The sequence below is a fragment of the Papio anubis genome, chromosome 12 (assembly GCF_008728515.1).
Source record: "Papio anubis isolate 15944 chromosome 12, Panubis1.0, whole genome shotgun sequence".
NCBI classification, from domain to species: domain Eukaryota; kingdom Metazoa; phylum Chordata; class Mammalia; order Primates; family Cercopithecidae; genus Papio; species Papio anubis.
The window spans coordinates 96,699,909-96,719,854 of NC_044987.1; positions in this window are offsets into that span (position 1 = coordinate 96,699,909).

Here is a 19,946-nt window from a genome sequence, read left to right on the forward strand (position 1 = left end):
CAAACCTATTTTCCCAAGATGAAAAAGAAAAACAGAGTTGTAATCTGCTTAACCAACTGGAATGTGTTAGACAAACATTGAAAAAGAGAGAGCTGCACAGAGGGAGCACTTAGAAGTCTGTAGAATCATGTATTATTGTTCCCTGGCCAAGAGCTAGGCTGTGCATACATAAGGTGACATTCCCTGAGGCTAGCAGAGAACTCCACTTACCACTCACTGTGAAACTAAAAGTCAAATGTGATAGCAGAGGTTATGCGCTGCTGGAACCTGGATTGTGCAGTTCTGAGAGATGTTGGTGTTCCAATCCAACCAGAATAGAAAGACTTCACAGAATAACTTAATCATTCAATGTAGGCCCCAAAGGGACACAACTATGTAGTGAGGACCCCTCACTAAATCTACAGCCAAGTTCTAAAGTGAAGTAGATCTGTCCTAATAAAGGTAAGCTTGGCGAGAGCAAAACGACCTGTTAGCAATTTAACTGCATGCTAAAAGATTTAAGTAGTTTTTAAAATATGGCATAAACGAGGTTCCTTTTGATAAATGACAAAATGTGAAATCATAAAATTTCAAAAAGCAAGTGACTAAAGTAAAAATCATAACATTGTATTGTAGGATTTGTTTTACAAATATAAAATATCTGAAAATGATAGCACCAAAAATAAAAATGGAATTTTACCATGATTCTACTAAAAATTGCACAATATTGAATCTAGGTTAAAAAAAGCAAATAAGTAGGAAGATGTGATCCATAACCCAATTTTTTAAGTAAAATAATAAAAATGGATATTGGAATTAGCATACAAAGACTCTACAATCAGTTACTATCAATATGTTCAAAGACCTAAAGGAAAAAAAGTGATGAGTCATAAAAAGTGAACAGAATCCCAGAATAGTTATAGAAGCTATTTGAAGATCCAAATAGAAATTGTAGACTCAAATAATATAATATGTAAAAGAAGCTGCCAGTTAAATTCATTGTAAACAGAGTAAAAAAAAAGAGATATTAAGCTTGAGATAGAGACAGCAGAAATTATCTAATCTGAAGCACACAAGAAAAAATGTTGAAACGAAACAAACACAAAAGCAAATATTGGAACAGAGCCTCAGTATCTTGTGGTTAACCTCAAACAATGTAACAGTGTAATTTAAATCCCAGAAGGAGAGGAGAGAGGGAATGGTCAGTGAAAGTATTTGAAAATATAATCACTGAAATTTGTCTAAATTCGAATAACTCCATCAATTTATATACCAGTATTTATTGATTTCTAATCTCAAGAAGGCTAAACACAAAGAAAATCACACCACTATGATATAATTCACAGTAAACTGCTGAAAATGGAAAATACAAAGAAAATCTTAAAAGTAGACAGAGATAAAGACACATTAGATCATTAGATATAGAATAATATTATGAAGGATTGCTGACTTCCTATCAGAGATGAGAGAGGTAAAAGACCATGAACTGACATCATAAAAGGTCTGAATGTAAGGCAACTGTCAACTTAAAACTCTATAAGTAATGCAAAAATCTTTAAAAATAGGAGAGAATTAAGATATATCAGATAAATTACAGTTAAGAAAAATCATCACCAGCTCACTTACATTTCATGAAACATTGAAGCAATTTTTTATGCTGAAGAGAGATAGCAGAAGATAGAATCTTAGGTTCTCCCAGAAGAAATGAAATGCTCAGGAAGTAATAAATATGTGTATAAATATACAATTTTCTTATAATTTTTCAAAAAGCAAGTGACTAAAGTAAAAATCATAACATTGTATTGTAGGATTTGTTTTACAAATATAAAATATCTGAAAATGATAGCACCAAAAATAAAAATGGAATTTTACCATGATTCTACTAAAAATTGCACAATATTGAATCTAGGTAAATTTGGTGAGATAAGATGCAAATCATTATATCTGTAGAAACTACTAAAATAATGTAAACAGATAAAGCTAAAAAGTCTATAGAGAAGACAGAATAAGAAATTACATTTAATGCCAAAGAAGCTGAAGAGAACCGAAAACAGGTAGCACTATTAAAAAACAGAAAATAATCAAATTAAGTGAAACTATGTAATTAATGACATTAAATATATGTGTATTAAGCATTCTGATTAAAGAACAGAGATGATGAGACTGTCTAAAACGGTAAGACCCAACTATTTTGTTGTCTCTATTTAAAGAGTAAGCAATTTAAGTAGATACAACTAGGCTGAATGTAAAAGGATGGAAACACATATTAAGCAAACACTAATTATAAGAAATATGGTAGGCTTATATAAATATCAGATAAAGTTGACTTAAAGATACAGAATATTATAAGATCAATGGGAACTTTCAGAATCATAAAATAGTTAATCTTCAAGAATATATTTAAATTCAAAATGTCAATGAATCTAATTGCAGTTTTACAGAACACATTAAGAAACCATTGACAAATTAAAGGGAAAATAGACAAATCTACATTCACCTTTGTAGATATTAACACCCAGTTTTTTACAATACATAGAGTACCTACACAAACAATAACAACAGACCAATAGTAATGTAGAAGTATTGAGCATGTAATCATATAACTTGATTAAAATTTACTTTATTATATTAAACCTAAAAACAGTAAAATACAAGCTCCTTTCAAGTACACCTGCAGTATACACCAAAATGGACCAGGTAATGGGCCTTAACATGTGTCAAAATATAGTCTAAATGTGTCTGGTCTGGCTGGACGTTTCCATGAAAATCACACGGGTCCACTATACAAATATATCAGATTAAACTGACTGAATGAGAAGAAAGTGGCAAGTATGTAAGAGGCCTTGGTAAGACTTGTGCAGTCTTCAGAATAGAAGGCATACCATATGAAGGTTAAAGGGGTTACCACAGTGCATTTGTTTAGGGGTCCAATGGTATGGAACATACTGAGACACCTCCAAAGTGAAGGTGTACCTTTCACTTCGCATCGCTAAAAGAGGAAGTACAAAACTACAATACTTATTTAGATTATGAATACATCATATCCCACCCTTGGGAATTCTCCACTGTTTCACTTACTAAGTATCAAGGATGCCTACCAATTTTGTGTAGGATCCAGAAAAGCCTCTGCAGGAGGTTGAGACTGAAATAAAATCAGCTCTTTCACTTGAGCTATGATTCCACGAGATTCTAAGATATCAGAGGTATCTGTGTTGAGAAAAGTTTCCATATGGGTTTATGCAAATCTAAATAGGAAAGTGACAATAGAAACAACTATTTACCTAGGATAACTGAGTTAAGCCATACCACCTACAGGAGATACATCCATTTAAAATCAAATACTGTCATGCTATTGGATTATGGTAGAGAAAGATCCTCTGACATCAAGAGACCATGGGACCAGAGTGTCTTTTATCTTTGGTTCTGTCAGACCATCACATTATAATGTTTGGCAGTTCCAGTGACATTCTTTTGTGTTATGTCAGTGAGGCATATAGGACCCAGGACCAGCGGAGCCAGAGGCCGCAAGTGAGTTGCATGATCAAGTGAACCAGATACTGTGCTATTCTTGAATCTTGCATCATCACCTTTCTCAGTGCATACCTATACCATAAGACTGGGGGAGAGGGGAGTCTTTTAAAATCAAATGATGGAGGAAAAAAAACATGAGTATTGTTCTTGGATGAACTTGATATGTGAATTCAAGTGAAAATGGACTGCTGCCACATTACAGCCCACTCAGGGGCAACCCTGAGAGATAGTCGTAAGGGTAAATTCTCCCAGTGGGCAGAGCTTCAAGTCAGTGTATGTGTTTGAAAAACAGCAGCCTGAGATTGGAATATATATGTTTGTGGAACTGCAAAGTATTTAGCTAATTGTCATGAACAGGACTGAAAAATCTGGGACAAAGAAATATGGGAGAGAGGCATCCAGCTAGTTATATTGGAAGAGCAGGAACAGTGAAAATCTTTATTGCATGTATACCCCAGAGAACATGCACCACTGAATAGGGGTCAAGTCCACCACTAAGCAAAATGGCCTGGACGGTTAGCATAATCCAGCTTTTTACATTGGTCAGCTCAGTGCTGGTACAGCAGGCACATGAAAAGAATAGCTATGGGGGCAGAAATGGTTGCTATACATAGGCCCAATAGCATGGGCTCCAAGGCTGAATTAGCTATTGCCACTGCCAATGTCCAGCTACCAGCAACAGAAGCAGAGTTCTCAAGAATGTACTATCCTTTATGAGATGGTCATTTGATTCCTTTCTATAGGACAGTGATTTACTTTAATTGGAATAAATATATATTTTGGGCTTGGGGTTTTATTTCCTTCTTGTAGGGCCTTATCCAGCAGAATTTTCTGATAATTTACAGAGAGTTTAGTTTACAAGTGGATTACACATAAAATTGCATTGGACTAAGAGATCCACTTGTGGCTGCCTTGATTATCTAGCTGCATAAGGATGCCCCAAAACTTGGTGACTTTAAACAATAAACATTTATTTTGTTACACAGTTAATCTAATAGGGAGTAAGGTGAAGGAAGCATATTGTACGGCCTATTAGCACTTGAAGTCACACACTGTCATTTCCATAGTATTGTATTGGTTATATGCATTAACCCCATTCAGTGTTAGAGGAAACTGCACAAAGGCATGAATAAATGAGAATAAAAATGAATGGACATGATCTTGGAGGCTGGCCTTTAGAAGAGCCAAGATAGTGAGGCAGTGGGTAGCTAGCCATGGGATTCACCAGTCTATAAGTACTATCACTTATAGTACTTCACAGAAGCATAGATATACATTGATGAACTGATAAAATGGTCTTTTGAAGACACAGTTGATGTTCCCACTTGGAGATTTTATAAGAATTGTACTCTATCCAACCAGGATTCAGTGTATACCCTAATAAAATAGCCATTTTATGATGGTATTTCTCAAATAAACAGAATACATGGGTTCAGCAACCAAGAAGTGGAAGCAATAGTAATCCCCCTAGTCATTACTCTATTGTGTGTTTGGAAAATGTGTACTTCATGTTTCTATGAATCTAGCCTCCTCTTTGGGTCTTGACCCTCTTTCTTGACAAGATATCCTTTCTTTCTTTGAACTGCTTTGGTCAAAAATTAATTCTCTTCATATGTAGTTCTATTTTTAGTCTCTCAATTAGATTCAATTTATCTGTGTGTTTATCTTTGCATCAATACCACCTTATCTTGGTTACTGTGGCTTATGGAGTAACACTTGAAATCATGGAGTACAAGTAATTTATCCATCATTTTCTCTCCCAAATTGACTATTCTAGATCTTATGCATTGTCATACAAACTTTTAAAATTAACTGGTCGGTTTCAGCCAAAAATTACCTTAGATTGTATTAAGACTGCATTGAGTCTACAGATTAACTTGGAGAGAATGGACATCTGTCTTAGGTTAGTTTTTCTGTACTATAGTCTCTGAGACTTTGATACACACACCCACGAGAATTCTTGGTGAGTGTTATTGAGAACAAGTCTTCAGGGGTAGAGAAGCAGGTCTGGACAAATAAATCATTTGGTCTTTGCTGTATCTCTATATTAGTCTGTTCTCATGCTGTTAATAAAGACATATCAGAGACTGGGCAATTTATAAAGGAAAGAAGGCTTAATGGACTCACAGTTCCACATGACTGGGGAGGCCTCATAATCATAGCAGAAAGCAAAGGAGGACCAACGTCATGTCTTACATGGTGACAGGCAAGACAGCTTGTACAGTGGAACTCCCATTTATAAAACCATCAGATCTTATGAGACTTCTTGACTTATTCTTGTGAGGTTGTTCACTACCATGAGGGCAATATGGAGGAAATCACTGACATGATTCAATTATCTCCACCTGGGCTGACCTTTGACACATGGAGATTATTAAAACTCAAGGTGAGATTTGGGTGGGGACACAGCCAAACCATATCATTTTGCTCCTGGCCCCTCTCAAATTCAACGTCCTCACATTGCAAAACCAATTATGCCTTCTGAACAGTACCTCAAAGTCTTAACTTATTTTGGCATTTACTCAAATGTCCACAGTGCAAAGTCTTATCTGAGACAAGGCAAGTTACTTCTGCCTATGAACCTGTAAAATCACAAGCAAGTGAGTAACTTCCTATATACAATGGGGCTACAGGCATTGGGTAAACACACTCATTCAAAATGGGATAAATTGGCCAAAATGAAGGGGCTACAGGCCCCATGGAAGTCTGAAATCCAATAGGGCAGTCATTAAACCTTGAAGTTCCAAAATGATCTACTTTGACTTCATTTCTCACATCCAGGTCACACTAATGCAAGCAGTGGGATCCTATGGCCTTGGGCAGCTCTACCCCTGTGGTTTTGCAGGGTACAGCTCCCTCCTAGCTACTTTCACAGGCTGGCATTGAGTGTCTGCAGCTTTTCCAGGTACACAATGCAAGCTGTTGGTGGATCTATCATTCTGGGGTCTGGAGGATGATGGTCCTCTTTTCACAGCCCCACTAGGCAGTTCCCCAGTAGGGACTCTGTGTCAGGGGTTGGGAGTTCTGGCTGAATATTTTCCTTCTGCACTGCCCTAGCAGAGGTTTACCATGAAGGCTCAACCTCTGCAGCAGACTTCTGCCTGAACACTCAGGCATTTCCATACATCCTCCAAAATCTAGGCAGAGATTCCCTAACCTCAATTTTTGACTTCTGTGCACCCCCAGGCACAACCACTATGTGGAAGCTGCTAAGGCTTGGGGCTTGCACTCTCTGAAGCAATGGCCTGAGCTGTATGTTGGCCCCTTTTAGCTGTACCTGGGACACAGCTGGACACAAGACTGTACAAAGCAGTAAGACCCTGGGCCTGGCCAATGAAACCATTTTTTCCTACTAGGCCTCCAGGCATGTGATGAGAGAGGCTGCTATGAAGACCTCTCATATGCCCTGGAGACATTTTCTCCATTGTCTTGTCAATTAACATTTGGCTCCTCATTATTTATGCAAATTTCTGAAGGCTGCTTGAATGTCTCCTCAAAAATGGGTTTTTCTTTTCTATCACATCATCAGGCTGCAAAAACATTCTGAACTTTTATTCTCTGCTTCCCTTTTAAACATAATTTCCAATTCCAAACCATATCTTTGTGAATACATAAAACTGAATGCTTTCAAAAGCACCCAGGTTACATCTTGAACACTTTGCTGCTTAGAAATTTCGTCCACCAGATGCCCTAAATCATCTCTCTCAAGTTCAAAGTTCCACAAATCTCTAGAGCAGGGGAAAATCCTGCCAGTCTCTTCCCTAAAATATAGCAAGAGTGACCTTTACTCCATTTCTTCCAACAAATTCCTCATCTCCATTGGAGATCATCTAAGCCTGGACTTTATTGTCCATATTGCTATCAGCATTTTGGTCAAAGCCATTCAACAAATCTCTAGGAAGTTCCAAAGGTTCCCACATGTTCCTGTATTTTTTTGAGCCCTCCAAACTATTCTAACTTCTGTCTGTTACCCAGCTCAAAAGTTGCTTCCACATTTTCAGATATCTTTACAGCAGCACCCCTCTCTACCAGTACCAATTTACTATATTAGTCTGTTCTCACTCTGCTAATAAAGACATACCCAAGACTGGGAAATTTATAAAGGAAAGGAGATTTACTGGACTCATAGTTCCACATGGCTGGGGAGGCGGAAGGTGAAGGAGGAGCAAAGTCATGTCTTACATGGTGGGAGGCAAGAAAGCTTGTGCAGGAGAACAACCATTTATGAAACCATCAGATCTCGTTAGACTTATTCACTACCACAAGAAGAGTATGGTGGAAACTGCCCCTATGATTCAATTATCTCCACCTAGTCTCACCCTTGACACTTGGGGATTATTACCATTCAAGGTAAGATTTGGGTGCAGACATAGCCAAACCATATCAATCTCTAACAAAAGCCTCTGTCAATTGTGTGGGGGAGCTCTGGAGCTGGAATGAACTTTCAGAATCTGCCTGCAATAGGCCCCATATCATGCTAGGTTCGTGTTATCGCCAAACAAACAATAATGAAGTTGTGAGAATAATAAATAAGAAACAAAATAATGCAAACTAGGACTGATGAATACAGAGTGCACATTTGTAAGCATTTTATAAAACCTTTTCTTCTGCATTGGTGAGAAAATAAGGGAGCTATCAAGGAATAAGCATCACTTAACCAAGTTTGTGGTGAGTATCTGTTTCAAGCTTCTATTTTATTCTTTTTTTCAGACATAAGTCCTCCTTTTTGAAATTTAAGAACTGACTAGTGACACCTAGGTTTGCATCTGTTTAGAAGAACTTGCATCCTCATTTTCAATATAAATTCTCTTATTCCATTTATCTTGACTCCAGGAGAATAAAACATGCTGCTGTTGCCACTCCAAACTGGATAAAATGTGTTGAGTTCAAAAGGTTTAGAAGGGATTTATGGGGAGATAATCACACAGTGTGTTTTATGATTTGCTGTAAATTCCGTGGTTACAGCATACTAGGGCAAAGTGCTTACTCAGCATTATTGAAAGTTCAATATTGTCACTTTGCCCATTATTACAGGATCTGGTAGATAGACTGGTATTTCCCGAGAGTAATTAATACTGAGGACTGCATCATTGCTGGTTTATTTCCATTTACAGTAGTTTTTAGTTGTACCCAAGGCCTGTTTATTTCATCTTAACATAGTTGGTGGCCGGAGGGTGGTGGGGTGTGAGGGAGCGGGTGGGGATCCTCTTGGCTCCCTGTAATTGTAAAATATCCTTTCACTCTGCATTTCCAAACTCTCCCATTCTTAAACACTGAGCTCAGATGTCACATCTTTCATGAAGCTGTCACTTTGTCGCTTTTCCTTCAGTCTGCCTCTCTTTTGAACTCCAATATATTTTTTGGAGATTACTTTTCTTTATAAACTGATTGTGGACATCATATGCCAGAAATGTTTTCTAATTTGTATTGTCCATGATGGCTAGCAAAATTCCATATGCATGTAGAAAGGTATTCAGTGGCTTGATGAATTAATCTTATCCAATGTAGTTAAATTGAGACAATATATAAGAAGAAAAACAAATATTAATTAGCTTAATAAAGTACAGTTTTATTTTTCTTTGCAAATAGTATGTCAAAATGTTGGAGTAAGTATCTTTAAAGAGTTAATTAAAATATTAAAATTGGCTATAAATATGTGATATAGCTGGCAGAGAATTTTGGTTATTGAAGATTGCAGAAGAAGAAATGAATATTTCATGAAATAGTAAATCTGGGATGTGTTTTAATGCAGAAAATTGCAAATTGAATGCATATTTACCACAATATGTTCAAATGAACTCTAAGCAAATGAAATCAACCATTGGGTTGAAATATTTTCAGCTATCTAAAAATGCAACATCAGTCCATTTTTCTGCAGGCAAAGATCTCATTTTTTGTTAAATATCTAAGAACTGGTAATTCTTCTCAGATTACAAAAACTTTTTCTAGACAGCTGGATCTTTAGCAGTAGCTGTGTCCCCTCCATGACTGAAGCTTCCCTGAACCTCCTGTGTAGCCTAAGGTCTCACTGAACTCTGAAAACTCTTTCCTCCGCTTGCCCCTGTCCACAGGATTAGCACCTTCTTGCTTTTGCTAACCATGGCTTCCCAAATCACCGTAATATTCCTTAAATTAATGTCTATCCAATGTATGCCTTGTTTCTTTCTAGGACACTATATTAGAAGCAATTTATCTCCACATTCATACATTACATTTCCTGTTGAAGGACGTTTTGGATTCTGGAGGGGTTGATTTCCACATCCCTTTTTTCTATCTCTTTAACTTCTCTTTACTTGAAGATGTCAACCTGGAAAATACTTCTTATTTATTTATTTATTTATTTAGTGACAGAGTCTCACTCTGTCGCCCAGGCTGGAGTGCAGTGGCGCGATCTCGGCTCACTGCAGGCTCCACCCTCCGGTTTCACGCCATTCTCCTGCCTCAGCCTCCGGAGCAGCTGGGACCACAGGTGCCCGCCACTACGTCCAGCTAATCTTTTTTTGTATTTTTAGTAGAGATGGGGTTTCACCGTGTTAGCCAGGATGGTCTCGATCTCCTGATCTCGTGATCCACCCACCTTGGCCTCTCAAAGTGCTGGGATTACAGGCGTGAGCCACTGCTCCCGGCCCTGGAAACTACTTTTAACCCAATTACATCTCTTGTAAAAAGAGACATAAAGGCCAGAATTTGAATCAGCGAGTCACTTAAAGTCAGAAAAGTTGTAGATTTGCCACAAACTTTAAATTGTAGAAACGATATATATATATATGTATATATTAAAATACACTAAAATAAAAGCTGTAATTTCATGAGAAAAAAGAATACTGAATAGGTAAAAGCTTAAGGAACCTCCCAAATATGATAACCCAACCTTAGTAGTTTTTAAATGTTTGTAGAGATTTCAAGTCTGTGTAGAAACTCTGTTTTCTCTCTTTCAGTTATTTATTGCTAGCAATGCTTATTTTTGTAATTTAAGATTTTCAGTGATATAAACATTTATTAAACACAAAATTCTTAGATAACTTAAATATGGTGTCTATCTTCCAAAAGTTTGCATGTAATTCGGATTATGCCTCCTCCTTAAGCACCTGTAAACTGCCTCCCACACTTAACTTTCTACAGTGACTATTCTTTCAAAAGTCATTGATGACCTATTTAGTTGCTGAATTTAGCCCTGGATTTTTCTTTGTTCTCCTGAGTTTTGTAGTAGTGCTTCTCCTTTTCTATCTTGAAACTGTCTCCTTCCCAATCTCCCTTGAATTTGTTTACCTTGGTTCCGTCCTTTTCTCTGACATTTCTGTACATATGTCACTTTCTCTTGCTCTTTTCTCTCTATTTTTAACTTCTCTCTCATCCCGAGCTCTCAGAAAAATATTTACCATTACCAACTCATCTCCTGAATTCTGATTCTGCATTTCAGTCTGTCTGCTGGGTATCTATTTTTGATGTCATAAAATCATCTGTGTCTACATTCTTAAGTAAAATTATTGCATTCCACCTTCTTACTACTGAAATAAAACCTTCAATTTCTTTCTAAGTTAGCACAGTTTAGTGTAGAGGTTGAAAAATTATGGACCATTGATCAAATCCAGGCTGCCACCTGTTTTTATACAGTGTGCAAATAATGTTTGTTATATTTCAAATGCTTGAAAAAATGAAAGGAGAATAATATTTCATGACATGAACATTTTATAAAAATCAAATTGTATTCATAAATAACATTTTAATGGAACGCAGTGGTGCCTATTGCTTTACGTGTTGTCTAATGCTTCTTTTGACCTATAATGACAGAGTTGAGTAGCTGTGTCAGAGACAATGTGGGCTGCAAAGCTTAAAATATTTAATATCTGGTCATTTAGAGAACAAGCCTATTGACTCCAGTTTCAGTGGATGAAGCATGAGTTTATAAGTAGACAGATGGAGCTAAATATAAATTTTAGATATTTTTTCCTAAGAGGGATTTCAGGGAGTTAGTTAACACTAATGAACCTCAGTTTTCTCATTTGTAACGTTGCAATGACAGTAGTCAAGTCCTTAATGAAATTTATTTTATTTAAAGTCTAAGACTAATACTGTAGATTTTTAATTACTCTTACAATTTCTTCTTATTGGTCTTGTGAAGCAATGACAGACAAAATATATTTTATTTTTGTACTAGCTCAGAAATATTTCATAACACCTCTGTTATTCAAGGCTGTTTCAGATCAAGTGAAAGAAACTCAGCTCAAATTAACTTAACCAAACAACCATTATATTATATAGTTATATACAATTTTTAGGGTTTTATTTTTTTCATTATATATACACATATATATTTTATATATAAACATATATGGTTTATAATGTATTCTATCTATATATAGTGAGTTGTACATATGGTATTATAAAATAACTTCTTTAAAGTGATGTTAGAAAAATTGTTTTAACATTTTATCCTAGTTACAAAATAACTTCAGTTTATTTAAAGACCTAAATCTGAAAGTAACAACTATATGATAATGGAAAAATGTAGCAAAACCTCTGTGATCTCCATTATTATAATTCATGAAAGAACTTTGTTCTAACTCTTCCATTGCATCTATAACCTCAGATATTTGTCAACACAGGAACCACTTTTAGATTCATCTACCAACAGTTTTCAGGACACAGTAATTTTGTGTTTCTTAAACGTGTTTTAGAGAGACCACTTTTTACATTTTATGCAATTTAGCTAAAAGGAAAAATATTTTAATTTATCCTCTATTTTTTCATGTGTACGCTCTTAAACCTCTTGTTTTATCTTAGTTTTTCTCCTTTTTTTCTCCACTCTCTCTACTCTGTCTCTAATTTTAGAAAGATAAGTAGATAGATATTGCTATCTATATAAATATATATTGATATGTCTCTCTGCATATATGCAGATAGAGAGAGAGCTAGACATATGTCTATCTAAAGTGAGGGAGAGTAGTGTTTCACTTTTTAACTCCAAAAATTGTTTTAGGATTTACCCAAGATGTAAGCTAGATATCATATTGATTGTTTCTTACTACTATAGGGTATTCCATATATATAATAGACACCGAAGTGGCCAACAACTCTTTTTTGTTACAGAATGCTTTTCTTGTCAACTATTACAATAGTTTCTCTGTGGTCCATTCTACATTGAGCTAAAGGCAATGTTTCTTCTACAAACAGTAAATTATTTATAAAATAAAACTCTTTGATACAGTGTCATATTACAGAAGTCCTTAGAAGAAAGAATATAAGACAAAGGTTTTTTAAAAAACCTCATTTTTTATTATAGCACATGTAGTATTTCCTGGAAATACTTATGCAGAAATAAATGTATGGGAGGTGGGTCAAAGAAACATACATTAAATTCATGTGAATGACTTCCTGTGAGTTCAAGATCAGCCTGGCCAACATGGTGAAACCCTGTCTCTACTAAAAATACAAAACTTAGCTGGGCATGATGGCAGGCGCCTGTAATCCCAGCCACTTGGGAGGCTGAGACAGGAGAATCACTTGAACCTGGGAGGCAGAGGTTGCAGTGAGCCAAGATCATGCCATTGCACTTCAGCCTAGGCAACAAGAGTGAAACTCCGTCTCAAGAAAACAAAACAAAGAAAAACAAAAAAAACCCTCACATTTTACGTGTCATATTCATTTTATATATAATGAAAATATTGACTTTTTGCAGCCCTCCCTGCCCCCAGTCTCTGTATGGGGGATTTTCTTTCTTCTGCCTTCTTCCTTCTTTCTTGCCTATTAAACTCTCCGCTCCTTGAAACCACACACACCCACACCCACACCCACACACACACACACACACACAATTTCACATTTTACTTGTCATATACATTTTATTGTATTGTATTGTATTTATTCATTTTTGAGATGAAGTCTCACTCTTGTCTCCCAGGTTGGAGTGCAATGGCACGATCTCAGTTCACTACAACCTCCGCCTCCCAGGTTCAAGTGATTCTCCTGCCTCAGCCTCCTGAGTAACTGGGATTATAGGCTCCTGCCACCATGCCCAGCTAATTTTTTTTTATTTTTAGTAGAGACGGGGTTTCACCATGTTACCCAGACTGGTCTCTCCTAACCTCAGGCGATCCACCCAACTCAGCCTCCCAAGGTGCTGAGATTACAGGCGTGAGCCACTGCGCCCGGCAAATATACATTTTATATATAATGAAAATATTGACTTTTTGGAACCAAGCATTAAAAACGTTGGAATTTCCTAGTGATAGGCATCTTGAAACTAATTCATCTACTGTTTGTTGAAGAAATGTTTACAAAGTGTTCATAATGTTTACACTATATCACTCGGTATGTATGAGTTGATAATAACTGTCTCTTTAGGTCCTCAGAATTTACAGTCAAATAGGAGAAATAGGTGTAAAAACCAAACCATAGGTATATTATCCATGTATCTATCATGAGTAGTATACATGAGGATAGCAGGCAGGCTATATCTGTGTGCATTATGAATCACAATAAAAAAGGAATTTTCTTTATCTGCTTTCTATAAGACCTATGAATTTTATCTATATAACTAACTGTTTTGGATGAAGTTTTAATTGAAGTAAATATGAATATGGAGCAAACATAGTTCACATCACGTACCTAAAGTTTATGATTTTAAGCTGTGTTAAGTGTTCCTTTGACCATCATTTTACCAATATAACTTTTAACAAAGACAATAGTGTTCATGCATTTAGAGGATAAAGAATTAATATTTAGAAACTTTGAGCAATATAATGAGATTGCAGAAAACAGTTAAACATTACATTTTCTTAAATTTGATAATTATCAATTATATTTATGGCTTACACAGGCTATTTTCTTTATTTATATGCATTTCTTTTTCCCTTTAATTTCTGCACTATAAAACATGACAAGTCTGCCCCAAAAAGGCTATCTCCACCTCTGACCTGTTTTTTAACTGAATCTATTATTGACTTAACCTGCATTTAAGTTATATGATTTTTCTTTTATGTGATTAGAAATTGGGTTTTATTCAATAATTATCAAAGGAATGATTTAGGGATACAAGCTTTACTGAAATCTGTGTGGAGGAGGTTTTTATGTAAAGGAACAATCTCTGTATGCCAAGCTCTTGTCATAATACTAAGATACAGGAGTTGTTATTTAAATAAAGTTGAAAGAGAACCTATTCACTGGCTAGCATAGACTGAGCATATGGACTTCCTGTGGTTTGATCTTTTTGTATATTATTTAGATTGAATGCATCAAGTGAAATGTGAGAATATGAAAGATAAATAAAATGGCAAATACAATTAAGATAAAATATGAAGATGAGGTCTGCATGTTTTGTACCCTCAAAACCTGTCACGTTTCAGATATATTACCAACATGTTGAAGAATTGTTCAGAGTATTTTGTAATTACAAAAAAAATAGTGAATCAAAATAATAGCACTCTCCCCTTCGAGGAACTCTCGCTCACTTTATAAATGAAAATTTTAATGCTGATAAATATAGAACTTTCAATAATAAAGTGTTGTTTCAACTACATGTCTGTAGAATATGTGCATCTTCTTGGTGAATGTAACCAAAGCTTTTCTGTGCATTATAAAATAAGGAGTGAAGGTTGGTAACAGTATTAAAATCCCATTATGTTTTACGAAGTGCTATTAGATATTTTTATAAACAATCTATGTAGGCGCCTGAGGTGGCATTAGTCATCTCATTCCCAGATACATTTTATTGTATGCACTAAACTACCATTCTTTTGGGTTTTGTAATATAACCAAATACATTTAGAATCTAGAATCATCATAATTATCAAACCATCTGTAAGTATAAGCCAATGTGACCTCTGTTTTGTGATGAAATATACTTTAAAGGGAAAGCAGAATAAATTATGCTACTCAGCAGACAAATATATTTACAGAAAAAACATTTCTGATATTAACATAGTTGCTGATTACACACGGTCTAACTGAGGAGGAAAACAAGTGTCATTGCCAAGATGGTGTGTGGAAAGATCATTTGCCAAAGAGATGTATCCACCAAGAAGCTCCCTAGATATAGGACCTGAAATGAAAGAGAAGAGGCATAATATTGGTGGATTCTTCAAAGTTATCACGTAAGAGCTGAAAGAGAGCCAAAATAGATTGTCCTTCTGGGAAATCTCCTACAGAGCATCACAAGAGAGTGTGACATGAATATTAATCACTATCAGATCATTCAAATAACCCAAAAAGGCAAGATAGTGTCAATGGATATTGGAAATGGGTGGAAACAGTTGACACGTTTGGGCAACTTTAAAACATTGTTATTTAAAGTTGGCCCCCAAATGTTAACAGACAGGAGTTTGGAGTCAGATTGACCTGGGTTTAAATCCTAGAGTGAACACACTGATGTGACTACAATAGCAGGTCAATTTTAAACCAAGGCCAAGCCAAATCAAATATAAAATTCTGAAGTGATTTGGAAGAACAATATGAAGTTTGCAAAGGAAATATTTAAAAACAAGTACAGATTTACTGAAAGCCCCTAAGGACATAAAAGAGTTGAGAAAGAGGAGGGTGGCCAAGGATGTACGAGGGCTCTTTCTTTAGAGAGAGTTGCATGTGTGCTATGATTCTCCATCACCCCAAAGCAGAGGGCACTTACCCCCAACCTCAATTCTAATGAAAGATGCTTTGATAAGATCCCTTGGAGTATTTGGTATATGCTTCCTATAATCGTAAGAAAGTAGCAGAGTGAATTCTTATTGAGGAATATAAAGTCTATAGACGTCAGTTTGAGGCAATAGGGCAAAGAGGTGAGAGCAGGAGAGAAAGAAAGAAAGAGAGAACATCCAATGTTGCTCCTTCTTGGGTACTATATGCTACAATGGCAAAACTAAAAAAGTAGGAATTAATTTCTTCATCTATGAGCACATCCACAACCTACCTCACTGTTGACATCAAAGGAATTTAAATCCTGTTCATTTTATACCCTAATGCATTTTCTATATCCATTAGTTAGTTTTCTCTATTCTAACTGCTAACATCTCAGTCACCTAGCAAAAACATGCAATGGGTCACCTTTATTTCCAGAAATTTCAGAGAGAGAGAGACAGAGAGAGAGAGAGATTTCCATGTCCCATGTCCACACTGAGCAGTAGATAAAGTTACACCAAGGACAAGAAGGTGGAAATATGTCATCAGCACTAGATGTGTGTAATTTGACTTGGAGAAAGAACTAGCCTAAAGTAAATTACAAGACTGACTAGGAGAATACCTACAAGCATGATGGACCCTCAACGGAGAAATTCTGAGTGGAATAAACTTCTAACAGCCAGGGTTTGAAGGAGGAATGACATACCAAAGAAGATCCTTTTTCATATCTGGAAATGTGCCATCTTCTGTCTGGGGCAAAGTCAGGAAGGCAGAGTATGGATTCTGATAACATGCCAATGTGATGAGGCAAAGAAGCATTCGCTCTGATTATCTGATGGGTGAAGGGATTTCAAGTCTTCTGACAGCAATGCCTGTTTAACAAGAACTTCATTTCACCTTTATCTGTCTCCATCAATGTACCCATTTTGCACCTCAGTCAGGAACTAAATAGAAATTTTAGTTTTCAAGCTGAGAATTCCTACTCCTCACACTGGAGAAATGAGATTTTAATTTCACTCAATATTCATGTTTGATGCATTGAATTAAGACTGTGTGATTTCAGTAACTGTAGGGTGTTCCATTAAATCTGAGTAAACAGAGTTCATAAGGCTTGACCATATTTTTATTCCATGACAGGAGAAAAACTACCTCTACTGACTAAATATAGAGAGACAGTGAGGGACAAGAATAAACATGCATTTTAATTATATTTCACAATTCTGTGTTGTTCAAAAGCACCTACTATATTACATGGGACAAGTTAACCTCCGTGAGCTTCAATTTTCCCATCTGTAAAATAAGGATAATAGTAATTGCCTGAGAGGGCAAGCAGGCAATTAGAAGAAATTAACTGTATTTAGAGTTCTGTTTATCATTCCACAGTACCTGAAGCACATGAATTTCTGATTAGTATTAGTCTCTTTATCTCCTCCTCTCTGTTGTGGTCATAGATTATGGAAAACCTGTCTGGCTTTTCTCTCATTAAAACAATCTAAAACTCTCAGCAATTTCAAATTCTACATATGTCCTGCTACCTCTGAATAAAATGCACTAATTGTGACAGGGTCTTTCTATTCCCACTTGAATTAAAGCATGTAGCTCAGCCATCTTTACCTCTAAACTTTGTTTCCAAATGACATCATGAATTCCTGACATACATATTCAACTCTCTACTAAAGAATCTCCCTTAAATGGCTGGCAAATATCTCAAATTTGCTGTCAACATCTGAATTACTGTCTCACCCATCCAAAGCTGCTCCTCCTTTGATGCTATGTGTATAGTACAACTTAAAAAGTAGGAATTAATGTCTCATCTTCATCTATGAGCACCTCCACAATCTACCTCACTAAAATCCTGTTTATTTTATACCCTAATGCATTTCCCAGATCCATCAGTTTTCTCTAACTGCCACTGTCTAAGTCATCTAATGACAACACACAATGGGTCACCTTTACTTCCAAAACTTTGACTCCATCTCCTATCCTTTGCTTAAAGTTATTCACTAATTTATAAGATCTTCATGGTGTGTATCTTGACTGATTCACTCATCCAGGCTATGCTATATACTTGACCTCCACACCTTTAAGCCTGCCATTTTCTATGTCTGAAACACCCCATGCCGTATTCTTCATTTGTTGAAAATCTGGTCCTCTGTTGTAATTTTGTTTAAGAAACACTTCCCTAGGAAGGATTTACTTGAATATCAGAAAAACATATGAGTGATATTTAGCTGGTGTCCCGTGGGATGTCTAAACTGATTATTTAAGGCTGACATTTTTCCATTCTGAATGTTTAGCGCCTAAGTATGTCAAATATTACTCTGAGTTTAGACCCAGACACTGTCGAGTCTCCCAGCCTATCATTATTATTCTATTATAAGTCTAATCAAACTTCCCAATACTTCCTTTGCAGTCTTACCCTCTAAAAAGTAAGCTCCTGAAGGACAAGGACTGAGCCTGTTTTCCACATAATCCTCAGTACCTAAACATTACCAGCTTCATGGAGGATAAGAAATAGTTATGAAATAATTAATAAAAATCCAATAATTTTGTTGAATATTTTGTTTGCTGAATGTTCTATATTCCTTTTAGTATCTGATTAATGTGGTAAATTACTAGGGCAATATTTTAGCAAAATAATAGGTAGCTGCCAATACATTTGAAACAATATGACTCTCTAAGAGAATTTTCACACAATACATGAGATTAGTCACTTATTAGAGGAAACAAAGTATCTGACATTGTGAGACAACAGATTTGGAACACCAATACTCTAATCATTGTGAAGTGAAGCTAAATGCTTGAAGAAATCTAAGAATTATATAGCAGTATAGGAAGAGAAAAATAGCTCATTGTATTATTTCCCTGATGAAGAAAGGTTATGTGAATATTGTCAGCCTGCAGACCAGAAAAAACAATGACAAAAACCCCTCAAGATCTAGAATTTGCTAACTGATGTTTAACACCAGACAGTAAAAATAGTGCCTTTCCTACAGACAAATCCTTGTGAGAGCAATATATCTTCATTGCAGGGATAGCTGCATCATACCACCCTATCCCGTTGCCACTACATACAAGGAATATGTAACTGACATTTCTTTCCTAACACTATGTTTATCCATAAACTATAGGATTGTAATCTGACTTTCTATGCTTCCATTCCTATAGAGAGATAATAGTGTTTTAGCAATTCTTTGTATAAGAATTGTAGTTATTATTGAAAATCAACCAACTGGCATTCAGGCTTATATTACATATCAGTCTCTCATTACTTCAGTTAACTTGAGTTCACTCCTAAAAGACACAACAGATCTTGGTATGGTGACAAAATTGGGTCCTTAAGTCTGAAAATTTGAGAGCCAAACTCTGGGCTTTGGTAAATTTTCCAAGGTGCTACTGAATATAATGGTAAACATAAGGATGAGAATAATGACGATGAGAAAATTATCCTTCATTATTTGCTTATTATGTGGACAATACCATGATTAATCTGTACTGTCTATTTTTTATAATAACAGCCTGATAAATTATATAATCTTACTTATTCAGAGGAAAAGACTGAGGTTTAAGAAATTACAAAAAATCACTTAGAAAGTAAATGTTAAATTCAAGATTCAGTCGCAAGTGTTTTAGAATCCATACCCCAAGCTCGTACTTCCTATGACATATCTCACAGATCTATTTTCACAGCTTTAGACATCCCTTTGCTTGGTAACACAACAGTCCTGCCATGTTGTTTTCATTTAATCTTCAATAATTTGTTTAAACACGCAAACAAAAGTAACTATAGTTCTTGAATCATTTCAACCATAATTTTCAAGTGA